A 17,514-nucleotide genomic window follows, 5' to 3' on the forward strand; every position below is an offset into this window, starting at 1 on the left:
CCCCGATGCTCCCTAAGCCATCCCTGCCTCTTGGGGCCTTGGTGCTAGACAGTTTTGCTTCAGGACTGTGAGGATGTTCTGATCCATTGTGGACAGGTGGCTTCAGCTCCTGCTAGGCCTGCTGTTGGTTCTTTATGGCTTCTGCTTTCAAGGTAGTGGAGAGAGCTTTTTCCAATTCTGTGGACAAACCATCCTTGCTACCCTCAGGTCTTCCCTATCCTCAACTGTCTGCTTTGGGCACTGATTCTCTTCATCCTGTCCCATCAGGGCAGCTGGCATGGTCATGCCTGAAGACTATCCTCTTGCATTACTTTCCTCAAACTTCTGACTCCTTCCCAAAGCATCTCAATGATGATTCCCCCTTGGAAGTGTGCATGCAAAAGGAGACACTTTGAACGGGAGGGGTCCCCCTGATCACCTCATGAGGATGTCTTTTTCTGTGAAATATTCAAACTTTTGAGACAGAAAAGTGGTCAGTCTTGTGACCCTCCCCCCTTCCCAGGAAGAGTCATGTATGGGATGATGCATTTAGGAGCTGCATCTGTCCATTATTACTGAGACAGTCTTAAAAATACTTGAATGTGCCAGTTCATCTATGTCCTGGTAGTACCCCCAGCAGATGAGATGGAGGACATCATCTCCCGCCAGGCTTGAAGGATCCAGATGTAATGGAGCCAATCCCAAAATAACCTAACAAGTACCTTGTGGTGCCAAAGGATTGTGCCCATTGGAGCAAGAGTCCCCCAGTAGTTGCTGTTGTGGTAGCAACAGCTTCCAAGAAGGAACTATCTGAACAAATTTCTGCTGTCCATCCCCTGAGCAGAGAGTTCAGGGCATTGGACAGATTTGGGAAGCATATTTATGCTTCAGCAACCTTCACCCTCGGGTCACTGAGCTATTTGGGACGTGTAACTAGATTTCAGAGGGAGTTTTTCAATGCCTTCTCGGGTGTCCATGTGTGTGGAGGACAAGAAGACAGTTTATTTGCAACTAGCCACCCTCCAATCTCTTTCATATGCATCTATGAGGCTGATTTCTCATGCCTCAAAAAGAGTTTCCAGAGCAGCGGTTTCAGGAATTGCTGTGAGAATGCATGCTTGGAATCTCCTTTGTGATTTTGCAGAGTCCTTCAAGTTGTTATTTGTCAATGCTCCCTTTAATGGGTCCACCTTATTTGGCCATAAGGTGAATGAAACCCATTATCTGTGGTAGGTAGGGATATGCTTCTTTGCCCCTCAAAAGACTGTTTCATGGAACCAGAGAAGGGGTAGTATGTTGTGGTTCAGTAAGTCGGAAGGGTCTTTCCAGAACTGCTATGGGGCAGGTCCCCCGTGGCATGAGGGGGGACTGTTTAACAGTAGACATCCCCTACGCGGCAGAGGAGACCCTCAACACTAGGACTTCAGATGTCCTTTTCTGAGCAGCCCTTTCAGTGTCCTAAAAGGTTGTCTGAACTGCTTCACTCTGGAGGCAGTTGAGGGATGCTTACCCTTGCATTCAGAAGTCTGGACAGCCATCACCAGAGATACTTGGGTGCAGATGGTTATATCCAGAGGTTATTACATACCCTTTTCCCTTCAGCCTCCCAGTTAGCCCAGGAAGATTCCTGACATTATACCTAGTCAGAGGAAAGCAGCAGCTACAGAAATTTAAAAAAACAAACAAAAAACTGCTGGCAAAGAGAGTCATACAGACAGTCCAGCCAGATCAGTAAGGATTCAAAACTTACTCGAGGTTCTTGTGCCAAAGAGAAACAAGGACTTAAGACTCATTTTGAATCTCAGCAACTTGAATCAATTTGTAAAGTGCTCAAAGTTCCAAATGGTCACAGTTCAATCCATTCTGCCACTGTTGAGCAAGGTGATTGGTTTTGCTTAGTAGATTTCCAGTATGTGTATTGTTGCATCAAAATAGACAGGTGATCCAGAAGATACCTACACTTTCAGCTGGCAGACAGTCACTACTAGTTCATGGCCCTGGCCTTTGACCTTACCATAGCCCTTAGGGTGTTCACCAGGTGCATGGTAGTGGTCGCAGCTCACTTGAGACTCTTAGGATTCCTAGTGTTTCCATATCTTGACAACTGTGTCCTCTCTTTTCCCACCAAGCCTGTACTGATTCAAGCCAGGGACTGCTTGCTCCAACTATGTCTTCTGTGATAACCCGCCTCTGTGCCAGTAGTCAAGGAGCCTCAATCCTCACCACTGACACCAGTGAGGGATGTTCACTTGGAACAAAAATAGATACAGTATTTCTAGATGCAGCTGTCTGCACCAAGCACAATTTTCCTTAAGAGCACAGAAGGACCACACTCCTGTCCTTGGACTTGGTTTTCCTTTCTCTCACCAGGCCCTAATAAGACTCCACATTGACCAGAGCTGTAGAGTTGAGTCCTCAGCCAAGTGTTCCAAGCCAAGTCCTCCATCACCCTGTCTGTGAAACCAGTGCTCTGTGTACCTGCTCCAAGTAGCTGACACACACACACACACACACACACACACACACACACACACACACACACACACACACACACACACACACACACACTCTCTCTCTCTCTCTCTCTCTCTCCTGGGAGAGGCCGGCACAGATTTACCAGCTGTGCCCCCTCTGCCAAGTCTGTAGGGTAGATACTGCCACTAGAACACTCCAAAGACAGCTACTGTAAGGCTCTTACAAGGGTACCCAATTTTACTGAGTAAAATTAATACTAATACAAATGGTAGTGTTTGATCAATGCATCAAGGCTTTCAGGAGTGGCAGCATTATCACCAAATAAATGTAAGTACTCTCAAATGTTAAAATATTCTCTAAAACACCAGCCACAATGAAAAGCTTTAATATATTTAATAATAAAAGAACATGATAATACTAAATATCTATTTACAATAAACACCAGAGTTTCATTCACAGAAAATATTAAAAATAATACAGATTGATAGATTCACACATCTACAGAAAAAACAGTACTTAACTAATCTCATTATATTTTCCTGACTGATATGAAGGACTACTGTTCCCTCATCACTTACTAAAGCAAGGCAAGATGAAGTGGGTGAGTGATCCTTCTTTGTCAGGTTTCAAAAACAGACTGCCCTGAGGCTTCTGTCTCATGTAGTATTTAAAACATCATTTCAGTGTTGGATTACAGAATGGCATCAAATACATCTGTTCACTTGACTTCTGCTTCCCACACTACCCCCTTTACTAGAAATTGAGCCAGAATTTTATAGATATGTGTTACCTTACACACACACACAGAGTTTGGATAAGATGTGTTATAGCATCTGGAAGCTATAAAACCATTTCAAAAACTTCTACGCTTCCAGGGGTAGCAATTAGATCACCCCTAAGGACAATACAGTAGGATTCCTAATTATGATTTTTTACAGACATTTTGTCTGTGGCTGCAGTCAGAACTGGAAGATACAATCTTTAGGGCCTATACCAGGTAATTTAATTTCAGTCTATTTCTCAAAGTTAGTTAGACTGAGCTTAATCTCTTCTCTTCAAGTATCCTCTGTTACAGTATATTCATTTCAACAGTTACAGTACAGTCTGACATACAAGTGTATTTCTTTTTTGTCCAGCAGGACCCACTGTTAGTACATTTTTAACACAAGCAGCTTTACAAATACATTTTCAACACTAGGACATATACAAATCAGTTTGATGTATAAATGACAAATAATTGACAAAACTCCAGCTAGCTATGCCTGCATTTGTTACACATCCACTGCTCTACTTCTCCTGGTATAGCTGGCAATACCTCACATCTTCAACTAGACATCACAGTGAACTATGCCAAGTCTCAGCTCTCTCCCACTGAAGTCCTGAAATTCATTGGTGCTCACCCGGATACAGTGGCACAGATCACAAGCTTACCACAGGCAAAATTAAATACTTTGCAGAGTCAAGCATCCCGCATTCGCTCTCTTCCTTCTCCTGCCGCAAGTTTAGTGTTACAGCTTCTTGGTTCTATGGCAGCTTCCATAACTGTATCACCCTCAGTAAGGTATCACATGAGTATACTTGCAATGCAGTGGTCAATAAGATAACACAAGGACGTGCAGTGCACACATAGTTTGGTGGATCACCACAAAAGAAGTTTCTTACAGCAGCCCTTTTATCCTTCTAGTACCCCAAGGCACTGTGACAGGTCCATCTTTGCATCAGTTATCCTAGAAATGAGAGCAGTCCTGTTAATGTTGCAGGAATTTCAAGATGCTGTCCTTCCAGGGATGGTTGCTATTCAGATGGACAACATGTCGGTAGTCTGGTACATCAGCAAACAGGAGAACCCTTTCCTACTCCTTGTGTCAAGAAGCATGGAGAGTATGGCAATGGGCGATCTCTTCTGGCCACTTTTTTTGGCAATGCATAACCCAGGGAAGTCCAGCATGCTAGCAGACAAGCTAAGCAGGTCCATCTTACTCTCTCAAGAGTGGTGTCTCAACCCTGTAGTGGCAGAAATTATTTTTTCTTTTTTTTTGTCAATGGAGCCAACCATGCTGCAGCCTCCTCACTTCTCCTGTCATCTCCAAGTGCAGCAGGTACTTTGCCCTGATCGCCCCAGATGGGGAGTAACCAAGAGACGCTCTGATTCACGATTGGCCCCCTGGTCTTTTTTTTTGCCTTTTCTTCCACTTCTCTTATTCCCAAGTTTCTTCAGAATAAGAGCAAAGTAATCCTTATTGCCCCATTCTGGCCTCAACAAGCATGGTTTCCCTTCTTGTGGCCTCATTTAGTACACCCCCCAGGTGTTCGATCCATCTCTGGATCCTTTTCTCATCCATCAAGGATAACTCATCTCAATATTCAGACCCTCAAGTTAACCCCATTTTTTTTAAACTTCCAGTGATGGCTAGACAGTCTAGGCTTTCTTTCCCTGTTCGACATATCCACACATCCTCTCAGAAGGTTTCTACTAGGAAGATTTATAAGAGCCAATGGAAAAGATTATCCCTTTGGGTTCTCCAAAGACCAAACAAAACCCCTTTTCAGCACCTGTTCCAGCTGTCTTATTTTCTTGCCTCTTTTTTCAGTAGCAGAGCTAGTTATTCTGTGATAATAGTCCAACTAGCAGCTGTCTTTAATTTTCACGTAGAGAAAAAACATTCATCCTTGGCATCAAGGTTATGTAAAGCCTTTCTCAAAGGGGTTGTATATTACGTTATTGAATCTTTAAAAGTTCGAACATCATATGGTCGAAGCCATATGAGCAAACCTTTAAAAGTTCGAAAAGCAAAAAAAAAAATAACAGAAAAAAACTACCTGACCTTTGTAAGCAGGGGGGCAAGCCCCCTTGAATCCCCCACATCCCCTGCTCTTTAAATATACCAACTCCAAGATTGCACTACAGTGCAGGGAAGGAAAATCTTCCCATTCCGCACTGTACGGAGATATTCGTTGAAATGTTTAAACTTTTAAAAGTTCGATCATATGGTGTCAATGACGTTCGAACTTTTGAAAGTTCGATAACATAATATACACCCTTCTCAAAGGTAGCTTCTTGCTCCAGCCAACTGTTAAGGATCCTACTCCTCCATAGGATTTAACTATACTTTTTCCAACTTTGACTCAGTCCCCCTTTAAGCCATCTGCCAAGGTGGATTTAAAGTTTTTGTCTTGGAAAACCATTTTTCTGGTTGCGATCACATCAACCAGATGGGTGTCAGAACTCCAGGCTTTTTCTTCCCAGCTACCGTATCTGATCTTTCACAAGGACAGGGTGTCCCTCCATACTGTTCCTTCTTTTCTATGTAAGGTGGCTTCAGAAACAGCTATAAATCAATGTATCAACCTTCCTATTTTCTTTCCAAATTATTCCAGCAAGGAAGAATACATGCGGCACCTGTTGGATGTTCATAGGCAGCTTAGATTCTATCTCCACAAGACTAAAGATTTCAGCAAATCACACTAGCTGTTTGTTTTCTTTTCCAAAGCTAAATTGGACAAGTCAGTCTCAAAGGTAACTTTGGCCAAATGGGTCACTGTTAGGTTTATAGCTTCATAGGACAATACTAGGTTAATTGCCCTAAAAGGCCATTTTAAGTCTATCCAATAATCCCTAGTTAGAACCAAACCCTGTACATTGTGTCCACTAGGTGAAAATATTAACCATTATATCAAACCACCCTTAGTGCATTTCATCTGTTTATATGAAGAAAGTATTGACATTACCTAAACCTCCTAAGGCTCATTCTGTCAGATCTGTGGCCACATCCTCCGCTTTCTGATCCAGAGCTTCTGTAGATAACATTTGTGCCGCTGCCGCTTGGTCTAATACTCATACTTTTATTACTCATTGCAAATTGGACATTTTGCCTATGGACAGAAGAGCATTTGTTTCTGCTGCACTCCAGAATATCCTTCTTTGAGAACCACCCTGGGTTTCTCTAGCTGGGGACTCTACCCATTTGTGAGGAATAGATGAAAGATACCATCAGGTATGAAAGATATGTACTCACCATAGCAGTTTATCTGTGTTGTCTGCTTTTGTCTTTCTGCAACCTCCTGCCTTCCAACACCCTTCCTTCTTTGGGAGATTTGCATGTGGACTCCTAATATGTTCTGAGGAGTATGGTCCAGCCTGTCTTTCTGATGAGTTCCAGCCTTTTTCTTCCCTTCCTTCTAGACTACCTGGAATTTGATTTACAATTATACTGCATTCTTGCTAACTTTTTTGTGGTGTAGGATAATAGGCAGTATAGAGGGCATACTCGATCTGAGGTAATCCAGGCTAAAGAGGGGAATATAGGTAAAGGGTGGAGTGTAAGCTGTGAAGCCAAAGTCTGTAGAACTGTCCGAGATCTGATCCAGGATCCATTGGTTGAGAAAGAATGAAAACAGACAACACAGATGCGTCATTATTGTGAGTACATAACTTTCATTTTTAGTCCTTTTAGTTTTATATAGAGGTCAGGCATTTTTTGTTATTAACCAGAGATGAAGTTGTGGACAATAATTAATAATGATTTGAGAAGAATTTATCTGGGAGGAGAGGAGTTAAGTGGGATAAGCTGTAACTCCCAACAGAGCAAGGTGGTTTAGGAATACCTGATTTGAAGGGATATGTTTGAGCTGTGCAGTTAAGGCTAATATACATAACACAGGCAGAAGGTTAGAATCCAAAGAGTAAAGGGATGATGATGAAATAGGGTGGGGTTCAAGAAATAAGGAGAGAGTGGGATTTTGGATGCAGACCCTTGAGGAAATAACCATACAGAATATTGTAGTCATAAATTTGCATATAGTATTCTAGTTCTAAGCAAACATGGGAATGGAGAAAGGAGGTTTTGCTGACAGGCTTGACTGCATGTAGGGGTACAGAAAATAGGTAGGAAGGGGCTAGAATTTACATTAGAAAACTGACAAAGGAACCAAGGTATTGGGAGGAAACAACTAGAGAGGGAAAGGTAATACAGTGGGTTAAGGCCAAGAATAAGTTTGGACTGCAGGTTCGAGACTGCCTTCCCTATCAGGGATTAACATCAGAGAATAGGCAAAGAGAAAGGGATAGGGTAGTTCTAACTGAAAGACCTGCTTTGGTAGTGTGTGTAGTCAAATCTAGAACAGAAGCGTCTGGTAAAAAAAGGGATAATTAGTGGGGCATATAAAATATTTCATGATAATTATAAGAATAAGTCAGAGAATGTTCGTAAAGATTGGGAAGAGAGACTACAAAAACAATTTACAAAGGGGACATTGGGAGGACATATGTATGGCTCCTAGATATGCAGCAAAGTTCAAAAGGTTTAGGATTTTTGCTTGGATATGTCTGCATAGGTATTTTTATGCACCAAACTGATTTCAAAAAATTTTGCCTCAGGTAGATAGCAAAGGTTTGGAGGTGTGATGGGAAACATGTTTTTTGGGAGTATAATGAGCTGGCAGATATTAAAAATGCCCTACTGAATACACTGTTACAAATATTGAAGGAGAAAATGGCTGTAACTGTAAATTTTGATTTCCATTTCTCGTAGTAGCTTTTTTGGCAGCCAATGGCATTACATTTAGTAAGGCCTTACTATGTTTTTAGGCAATTTAGATTGTGTCCCAGTTAAAAAGAATAATTTCCCTAGTTGCAACCGTTTACTTCCCCAGCATTTTTGAGAGAGTACTCTGTAAGGAATTTTAAAAATCTGCCAACTCTTTACACTCCCAAAAATATGTTCCCAGTTACCTCTCTCTTTTCCATCACACCTACAGCGTTTGCTATTTATCCAAGAAACAATTCTGTAAAGTCAGCGTAGGGTGTAAACATACCTATGGAAAACACTTCCAATCAAAAATTCTAAACTTTCTGGACTTACATACTTGACAGCAATAAAGATGTCCTCCCATTGTTCCTTTGTAAATTGTCTTTTCAGTCTCTCATCCCAATATTGTTTATCCTCCTTTAATTGATTGTTGTAGTTATCATACATTATTTATGTGCCCTACTAATTATCCCTTTTTAACAGCAGATGTTATGTAGTCCAATCTCGCCTACATTCTTACCCCTGGGTTTAGAGCCAAACTTCTGCTCCGACTCGGCATTACTCTAGCTCGAAGTCTTCAAGTGGCTCGTGGCTAAGAGGTATCCCATGCTGCAACGCACCTATCCCCAGATCTCGTTTGCTGCTTGTACAGCTCAGACGTGGTCTCGCTCTTGGCCATGGCTAAGTACAATTTTTCTATTTATTTTTTCAATATTGTAGCTCCAAAAGCTATTTTCATAGCTAGTGTGTGTGTTTTGCTTCTGCTGGTTGTGTGACTGGTTCTGTTGACCTTTTTCTTGGTATCCCGTTTCCTTTTTTGGTGTTTACGGGCTAGGCCCATTTCAGTTAGAGGACTTAGTCCTCCCCTGTATTTTGTAGTATACCCATTAGTGGGTTTTGTTGTGTGACTCTTTTTGGTGACATTTTTCCCTGGGCTAGGCCCGTTTAACTTAGAGGACCTAGTCCTCCCTGTAGTTATCCCATGGTCTCTAGGCCGTTTCAGTTAGAGGCTCTAGTTTCCCGCGCTCTATCTTTGGTTATTTTTGGTGAAGGTGTCCCTGCTGTTTTTCCCTGTGTGTGTGTGTTCTTGCTATCAGCATGTCCAAAGATTCTAAAGAACACAGGCCTTCGGGCTTTAAAAAGTGTGGCAAATGTAATAATAAGAAGTCATTAACGGATGGGCACTCAGTGTGCGTGTATTGCTTGGGGACTATTCATCTACAAGAATCCTGCTTGTTCTGCCATGCTTTCAGTCCCCGTGTGCTGCAAGAGAGGAAGAACAAGCTTATTTTAAAAAGATTGCTGAAACCTTCCTTTGAAGAAGACTTGGAGTGGTCTTCTAGTTCCAGATCCTCTCCTTCCAAACCGGACAGTAAAACAGACAAAAAATCCTCAAAGAAACGCTCTCTGGCTCTGTCAGTTTCCTCAGAGCCGCCAGAGAAAATCACCAGAACTATAGTTGCTTCTCTGGCTCCACTGGCTTCGGGGCCGACAGAAGGCAGTGCATCTATGATGTCGACATCGGCTCCCAGTCTATTGGAGCCGGTGACAGATTTACCACTTCAGAGCCGGTCTCCAGTTTTTCGACCGGTTTCTCCAACTCACAGGTCTCCCTCTGCAGGGAGATCCAGATCTCCGAACATGTCCTCTAGGTCCTCTAGGACCCTTTCCGATGACGATGTCGATAGAGTGGTGAGGAAACTGCTCCAGTCATCGGTGCTGGCTAAATTGCTTTCGGCTCCGACCAAGTCGGCTCCGGAGCCCATCATCCCTTCATCTTTGGCTGTTCCTCCTCTGAACCTTTCTTCAGAGCCAGAGCTGTCAGTTCTGTCGGACGCCATGAGGTCGGTTCCAGTAGCCCCTTCTGGCATCTCTGCTCCGATCTCTGCTCCGACCCTGTCGGCGCCGTCCATGGGGTCCAGGATTCACAGTTCACCTGTCGGACCCGAGAGGTCCTGAGGAATGTGCTGGCCAGGTCGTCAGCTGCATCTTACGGCACCGACACTCTTCGCCCTCCAGCACTGATATCAGTCTCAGATCACCCTCTATCCAGTGACAGCAGAGACCCAAGGCCTCAGGATACCTCCATGAGTGGTCCCCAACTTTCTGAGGCCTCCCCAGATTTTTTACCTGAGGAGCCCCCCAGAAAGAGTGTGTGCAAGAGGAAGCACATTGACTCCCAAGATGAGTCTCTCACATCTGTCACCGACCTTGAAGAGTCAGAGGGGTCCCCCAAGTCGTCTTTTGACGATATCTCTTTCTCAGATATCTTGGAAATATTGAGACAGAGAGGCAACTGGCCCTCCAAAGCCCCTTCTGAGGAGGAGTAGGTGTTCCTGAAGGCCTTTAGGTCCCAACCCTCCACCTCTTAGGTTTCTCCCCCGTTCGACGAGCTCCTGGACCTAGTTTGTCGAAAGGTGTGGGAAACTCCAGACACTGTGGAACCGGTCCCTAGGAGACCCAACAAGTTTTTGTCTGCTCCCCCTGATAGAGAATTTCTTACGAAAGGCATTCCAGTAGATGCCATGGTGGTGGCAGCAGCCACCAAGAAGAAACTTGCAGAAACTTCATCTACCGTCCATCCCCCTAACAAGGAGTCCAGGGCTATGGGCAGGTATGGGAAGCGTGTGTTTTCTTCAGCGGCCTTTACACTGCTGTCGCTGAACTGTTTGTCACATTTTACATGGCTTCAGAGAGATCTCCTAAAATAGCTGTGAGATTCTCTACAGGGTAACGTTTCTGATGCTGTGGCTCAGAAGGTCAATGCTCAGATGTCCACCCTAAATTCTATTACCAACTCCTCCATGAGGCTGATCTCTTACGCAGCTGACGGAGCAAGCAGGGCTGTGGGTTCCGGAGTCTCTCTTACGAGACACTCCTGGATGCGTCTGTGCAACTTCGCGGAGGCTTTCAAGTCTACCTTCACCAACATCCCCTTTGACGGTTCATGCTTATTTGGAACCAAGGTGAAGGACATTCTCACTAGGTGCGAGCAGGAAGGAAAAACCCTGTCTGCCGTGGGAGTCCATTTTTCCATGCCTTCTAGACCTTACCCCAAGGGCCAGAAGGGTGGAAAAATGTGGTTCAGAAAGTCGCAGAGGTTTTTTCACGATGCACAGAGTGATTCCCCTTCCAGAGGCAGAGGAGGGGATGGAAATTCAGGTAGATGCCGCCCTAGAGGCAGAGGAGGCCCGCGTAACCAGGGGGATCACGATTCCTTTCGTGGTTTTCCCTACCAGCGCTCCTGAGGGGAGGCCCGACTGTGCGTCTCTGGAGCCAGTCGGGGGTCACATTTCTCTATATCCAGAAGCCTGGTGAGACGCCACCCAAGACAAGTGGGTATTAAGAGATAATTTCCAGAGGTTATCATATTCCCCTTCTTTCTTATCCCCCTCCAAACAAAAGAATCCCAGACGGTCCACCCAGTCAAAGGGATTCCGCAACTTTAGAAGTACAAAAGTTGCTGTCAAAGGGAGCCATCCAGCCTGTCCCCTCAGAGCAAGTAGGATTAGGGACTTCCAGATTCTTTTTGGTGCCAAAAAGAACAGGGGACCTGAGATCCATCTTGGATCTCAGCCATTTGAACCTTCATGTAGAGAAGTCCAAGTTTCGCATGGTCACGTTACAGTCAATTCTCCCATTATTAGGGAAAGATGTGTGGATGTGCTCCATCAACCTTAAGGATGTTAACTATCATATCAAAATGGACAGGGCATCCAGAAGTCACTTACGCTTCCAGCTGGGAGCCAGTCATTTTCATTTTCGCGCCCTGCCTTTTGGTCTCGCCACAGCCCCCAGGGTGTTCACCAAATGCATGGCAGTGGTAACGGCTCACTTGAAACATCAGGGATTCCAAGTGCTTCCGTACCTAGATGACTGGCTCCTGTCTGCCTCCACCAGGCATCTACTGCTACAGACCAGGATGCCACTATTGCACTGTGCAAAAGTCTGGGAATTACTCTGAATTGGGAAAAGTCTGCCTTGTTGCCCTCATAGCATGTTACCTTTATTGGCGCCAAATTAGACACGGTGCTCATGAGGGCCTTCCTACCGGAAGAGAGAATTCAAGTTTTACAGCAGCAGGTCTACGCTTTGCTACCATTGAAGAAGGTCAAGGCAAAAGTGGTCCTCAAGTTATTAGGGACCATGGCTGCCATGATTATGCTAGTTTCTCTTGCAAGACTACACATGAGGCTTCTTCAGTGGCTACTTTTTGCCCAATGGTCTCTACAGCATCTCCCGCTCTCCCATCTTATTCTGATTACAGACAGATGCAAGCAGGATCTGCATTGGTCGCTTCAGCCCAGCAATCTCAACACGGGCATGCCTTTCGTTCTTCCTTCTCCAGGTGCCACGGTGACCACAGATGCCTCCCAGATCGGGTGGGGGGGCATTATCTCGGCAGTCCAAGGCACGTGGCAAGAACACGAGACCCATTTGCATATCAGTGTTTTGGAGATGAGAGTGGTGCTATTAGCGTTGCAAGCACTTCAGGGCTTGCTTCCTCATGGGACGATTGCAATCCACTCAGACAACATGTCAGTGGTATGGTATCTGAACAAACAGGGAGGAACCAGGTTGTATCCCCTTTGCAGAGAGGCACTTCGAATGTGGCAGTGGGCGGTATCTTCCCGACGCTTTCTAGTGGCAACGCACATACCGGAAAAGTCCAGCGTGATTGCCGACAGGCTGAGCAGAGCTATTCTGATGCCTCATGAGTGGTCCCTGAGCAAACAAGTGGCGAAGCGGATTTTCTGCAGATGGGATCAGCCTTGCTGCGATCTATTTGCCAGCTCCCTCAATGCCAAATGCAGCAGCTACTTCACCCTTATCCCACCGAAGGGGGAGGCACCCAGGGATGCTCTAGTTCACGATTGGCCCTCCGATCTTCTCTATGCCTTCCTGACAATCCCCCTGATGACGAAGGTTCTTGAGAAAGTACAATCTTTGGGAAGCAAAATGATACTGATTGCACCACACTGGCCTCGTCAGATTTGGTTTCCTTTTCTCCACCCTTATCTAATGGACGATCCATGGATTCTGGACCCAGAGCCAGATCTGCTGACTCATATGTCAGGACAGTTCCATCCCTCCATTCAGACCCTCAAGTTGACAGCATGGCTGCTCCAATTCCGCCCCTAGTCAGGCTTCATGATTTTTCCCCAGAGGTGGTTCATATTCTCTCTTCTTACACACCTTCTACCAGGAAGATTTATTCCAGTAAGTGGAAGAGATTCTCCATTTGGGCTCATGAAAGGCAGATTGATCCCTATACAGCTCCCATTTCATCAGTTTTAGAATTTCTTTCTCAACTGTTCAGCCAGGGATCAGCTGTGGCAACTATCAAAGTGCAGTTGGCAGCCATTTCTACTTTTCATGTTGCTAATGAACCCAATCTAATGGTGCACAGACTTTATAGGGCTTTTCTGAAAGGGACTATGCTACTTCGACCTCCAGTCTTTGATCCTGTAATGCCATGGGAGCTTACCTTGCCTCCTTTTGAGCCCATGGCAACCTGTGACATTAAATTTTTGTCTTGGAAGACAATCTTTTTGATAGCCATCACTTCGGCTAGGCGGGTCTCTGAACTCCAAGCTTTATCGGTTCAGCCCCCTTACTTGGTATTTCACAAGGATAGGATTTCGCTAGACCTAATCCTTCCTTTATGCCTAAGGTTGCTTCGGTGGTCAACCTCAACCAGTCCATTGAGCTGCCTGTATTTTTCCATGAATTCTCTAACAGGGCAGAATTTAAGTTTCATCAGCTAGATGTCCACAGACAATTGCGTTTCTATTTACATAGAACAAAAGATATTAGGAAATCAGATCAACTCTTTGTCTCATTTTCAGACAATAGACTCGGGGCTCCAGTTTCTAAAGTAACTATGTCCAGATGGATTTCTAGTTGCATTTCCTTCATTTATACTTCAAATGGCAAGGAATTACCCTTTAAAGTGAAGGCTCATTCTACACGATCGGTATCTACCTCTACTTCCTTTCAGGCTAGGTTCATAGGTTGGTACTAGGCTATCAGCCCTAGGGCCTATACAAGCCTAGCCATAACAATTCCCTGGCTATTTTTTCCCACACTATTTACTTCCCTGGACCCCTGTCTAGCAGGGCGACTGACGTGATCCTCAGAGTGAATTTCCTTTCACCCATCCATTCGTCAAGGTTCTTTTTGAAGAGGGCCAAAGAGACACTCTGCTTGACATGTATGGGCAGTCTATTCCAGAGTCTGGGGAGTCTCTGGGTCAGGAACCTATCCCTCCAGCATGTTTTGTTTATTGTGATGACAAGGTTTAGATCCCTGGAGCGTGTGGCTCTGAGGGATTGGGATTTCTTTAAGTGGAGCATGTCCAGCAGCTCTGGGTTTGACATGGCCTTGTACGTTAAGCAGAGATTGCCTCTGAGTAGACGATATGCGACAGACTATAGCTGGAGTTTTTTAAGGCGGTCAAAATAGGGCATCTGCTTTAGGCCTGTGATTCTTTTAGTGAAGTATTTCTGCGGCCTTTCCAGTTGTTGCAGATGTCTTGAGAGGTACATACCAAATGGGGCATTGTATTCTATAATGGGTCTAATAAGGGATGAGTACAGTGGGACAATGACCTCCTTTTTTCTGGATAAAAAGCCCTTAGTGATGAGGTGTGCCACATAGAAGGATTTCCTGACTGTTGTGGCGATGTGGTTATCGAAGGTGAGACCACTGTCCACCTGTGTCCCTAAGTCGCTTATCACACTTTCGGTGTTTAGTGTACTGCCACCTATGTGGTAATTCACGGGTACATGTTTTTTTCCCAAAGGGGATAACTATACATTTCTTGGCATTGAGCTTGAGCCCATGGCTCTGGCACCAACTATCTGTTTCTGTAAGGCCCTTTTGTAGAGTATCCACATCATTTGGGGATTCAATAATGGCTCCCAGTTTGCAGTCATCTGCAAACTTTGTTAGCCAGAGTCCCTTAGTGTTGGCCTGTACTTCAGAGAAGTAGATGCCAAACAAGAGGGTCCCAGGACTGAACCCTGAGGTACTCCACTTGTCACTGGTCTGGAGCTGGATTTGGAGTCAGCTACTTTTACAGTGTGGGTTCTATCAGTAAGCCAGTTGGCAACCCATTGGGTGACGTAGGGATTAATGCCCAGCTTAGTACGTTTATCTATGATTCCAGAGTGGGGGATGGTCTCAAAGGCATTGGCTAGGTCTAGATAGGCTGTGTGGGCCACCTTACCCTTGTCCATGGCTCTGGAGACTGATTCGAAGAAGTCAGTCAGGTTCAGGAGACAAGATCGGCCCTTCACGAGCCCAAACTGGGTGGGGTCCAGTGTTTGAAGGTTGCCAATGTCTTTGTTTATAAGTTCCATGATAATACACTCCATGGTCTTGCAGATAAGGCTCGTCAGACTGATGGGACGCTAGTTTCCTGGATCCAAGGTGGATCCCCCCTTGTGGAGTGGGATAACTGTAGCTCTGCACCACTCAGTGGGCACAAAACCTGAGGTGAGGCTATGATTAAACATGACACTTAGGTGAGGTGCCAGTTCATATTGTAGTTCATGTAGTACACAGCCCGGGATGCCATCTGGTCCCATGGATGCTGTATTCTTAGCTTTGTAGAGTGCGTTTCTGTACCCGTGTGGCTGTTATTAGTGGAATTTGGCAATCTTCCGGTATTGAGATGGGCCATTTAGGGGGTGAGAGGGGGGTGAAGTTGGCACTGAATCGATCTGCCATGATATTGGCAATATCCTTGGGATCAGTATATTTAATGCCATTCTGTTTTAGCTCAGAGCAGATCTGAGCATTGCCATTTAGATTCTTGACATAGTTATAGAATGCCTTGTGGTTGTCTTTGGAATCTTTGGCAATTTTATTTTCGTAACTAGCTTTGGAGGATTTTATGAAGGATATCAGTTTCTTACTGAGGCTGGTAAGGGAGTTTTTTGCATCCTGGGATTTTCCTCTTTTCTGCAACAGTTTCTTCCTTTTGTTGTAAAGTTTGTTTATGGCAGGGGACCACCAGATTGGCCTCCTTTTTTTGGAGGAGAGCATCTTGGTTCTGTTTGGGATGGCACGATTCATGCATGAGTGGATGTGCTCGTACAGTGCCTTAGTGTAGGATTCAGCATTCGAACTTTCATTTCCCGTCTGCATGGGTGTCATGAAGTTTAGGCTAGGATGTCTATGGATGATATTTGTGCTGCAGCCACTTGGGCATTGCCTCACACCTTTATTAGTCACTACAAATTGGATCTGATATGTAGAGGCAGATCTTCCTTTGGTTCCACAGTGCACAGAAGTATTTTCCAGTGAGCCACCCAAGGTTTAGGTGCCAGGGATGCTGTCCCAGGGGTATGAATGTAGGCGAGATTGGACTACATAACATCAAGAAGTTATGTACTCACCATAACGTTCGATGTATGTAGTCCATCTCACCTCACATTCTTACTAACCCACTCACCTAACCCCTCCTGGAGGACCTAGCGGTCGAGTCTCTATTTTCAGCATTCCTTTTTTGATGTGTTGAGTTGGTTCTTCCTCTCAGCGTGTTGGTGTGTGTGTGTGTGTGTGTGTGAGTTTGCAGCAAACAAGATCTGGGGATAGGCTCGTTGCAGCATGGGATACCTCTTAGGCATGAGCCAATTGAAGACTTTGAGCTAGAGTATGGCCGAGTCGGAGCCGAGGTTTGGCTCCGAACCCAGGGGAAAGAATGTTAGGCGAGATGGACTACATACATCGAACGTTATAGTGAGTACATAACTTCTTGTTTCATTTCATTCTAGACTTGACTAAAAACTCTACCAAAGCAAATCTTTTACTTAGCACTCCCCCTGTCCATTTCTCTTTCCTTATACTGTCATACCTATGCTAGTAGGGAAGGAAGTCTCTAACCTGCAGTCCAAACGTCTGCTTTGCCTTGTCCCACTCTGTTATCTTGACCTCTCTAGTTATTTGCTCCCAATAACATGGTTCCTTTGCCAATTTTTCTCCAATAAATTGCAGACTCCTCTTGCCTATTTACTGTACCCCTACTTGCAGTCATCCCTTTTGTCAAAATCTCTTTTCTCCTTTCAAGTGTTGGCTTACTTCTTAGAAATCTTTCTGGAATTCTGTAATATTCTGCATGGCTTTTGTTGGTCTCCTTAAGGATCTGCACCCAAAATATTACTCTCTCTCCTTATTTTTATACACCCCCCCCTGTTTTATAAGCATCCCTTTCCACTTTGATTTATAACCTTATCTTAACTACATCACTCTAAAGTATCTGTTCAAATCAGGAAATCCTAACTACCTTGTTCTGTGGGAAGGATCAGCTTATCCCACTTAACTCTTCCCCTTCTAAATAAATTCCTTTAACTCTTCATTATTGTCTACAACTTCTCCTCTTGTTGATAAAAAATGTCCTACAGGGATTAAAAACTTTTTACTGCTTTTATCTTACTATCCAGATCCATAATCAAGTGCTCCCAGTTTTTCAGTTTTTTTTTTTTGTGTGTCATCTTCCTTCGTATCCTTAGCTGCCATAAAATAT

The 17,514-nt window shown here is 44.5% G+C and overlaps 1 protein-coding gene across 2 annotated transcripts in view; it reads left to right on the forward strand.

Moving 5' to 3' along the window:
* FCHO2 (FCH and mu domain containing endocytic adaptor 2) overlaps window positions 1–17,514 on the forward strand; it is a 4,043,518-nt gene that overhangs the window by 3,094,553 nt on the left and 931,451 nt on the right. The window lies entirely within an intron of this gene.

Source organism: Protopterus annectens, chromosome 2.part2 (genome assembly GCF_019279795.1).
Source record: "Protopterus annectens isolate FY-2018-M chromosome 2.part2, PAN1.0, whole genome shotgun sequence".
Classification (NCBI taxonomy): Eukaryota; Metazoa; Chordata; order Ceratodontiformes; family Protopteridae; genus Protopterus; species Protopterus annectens.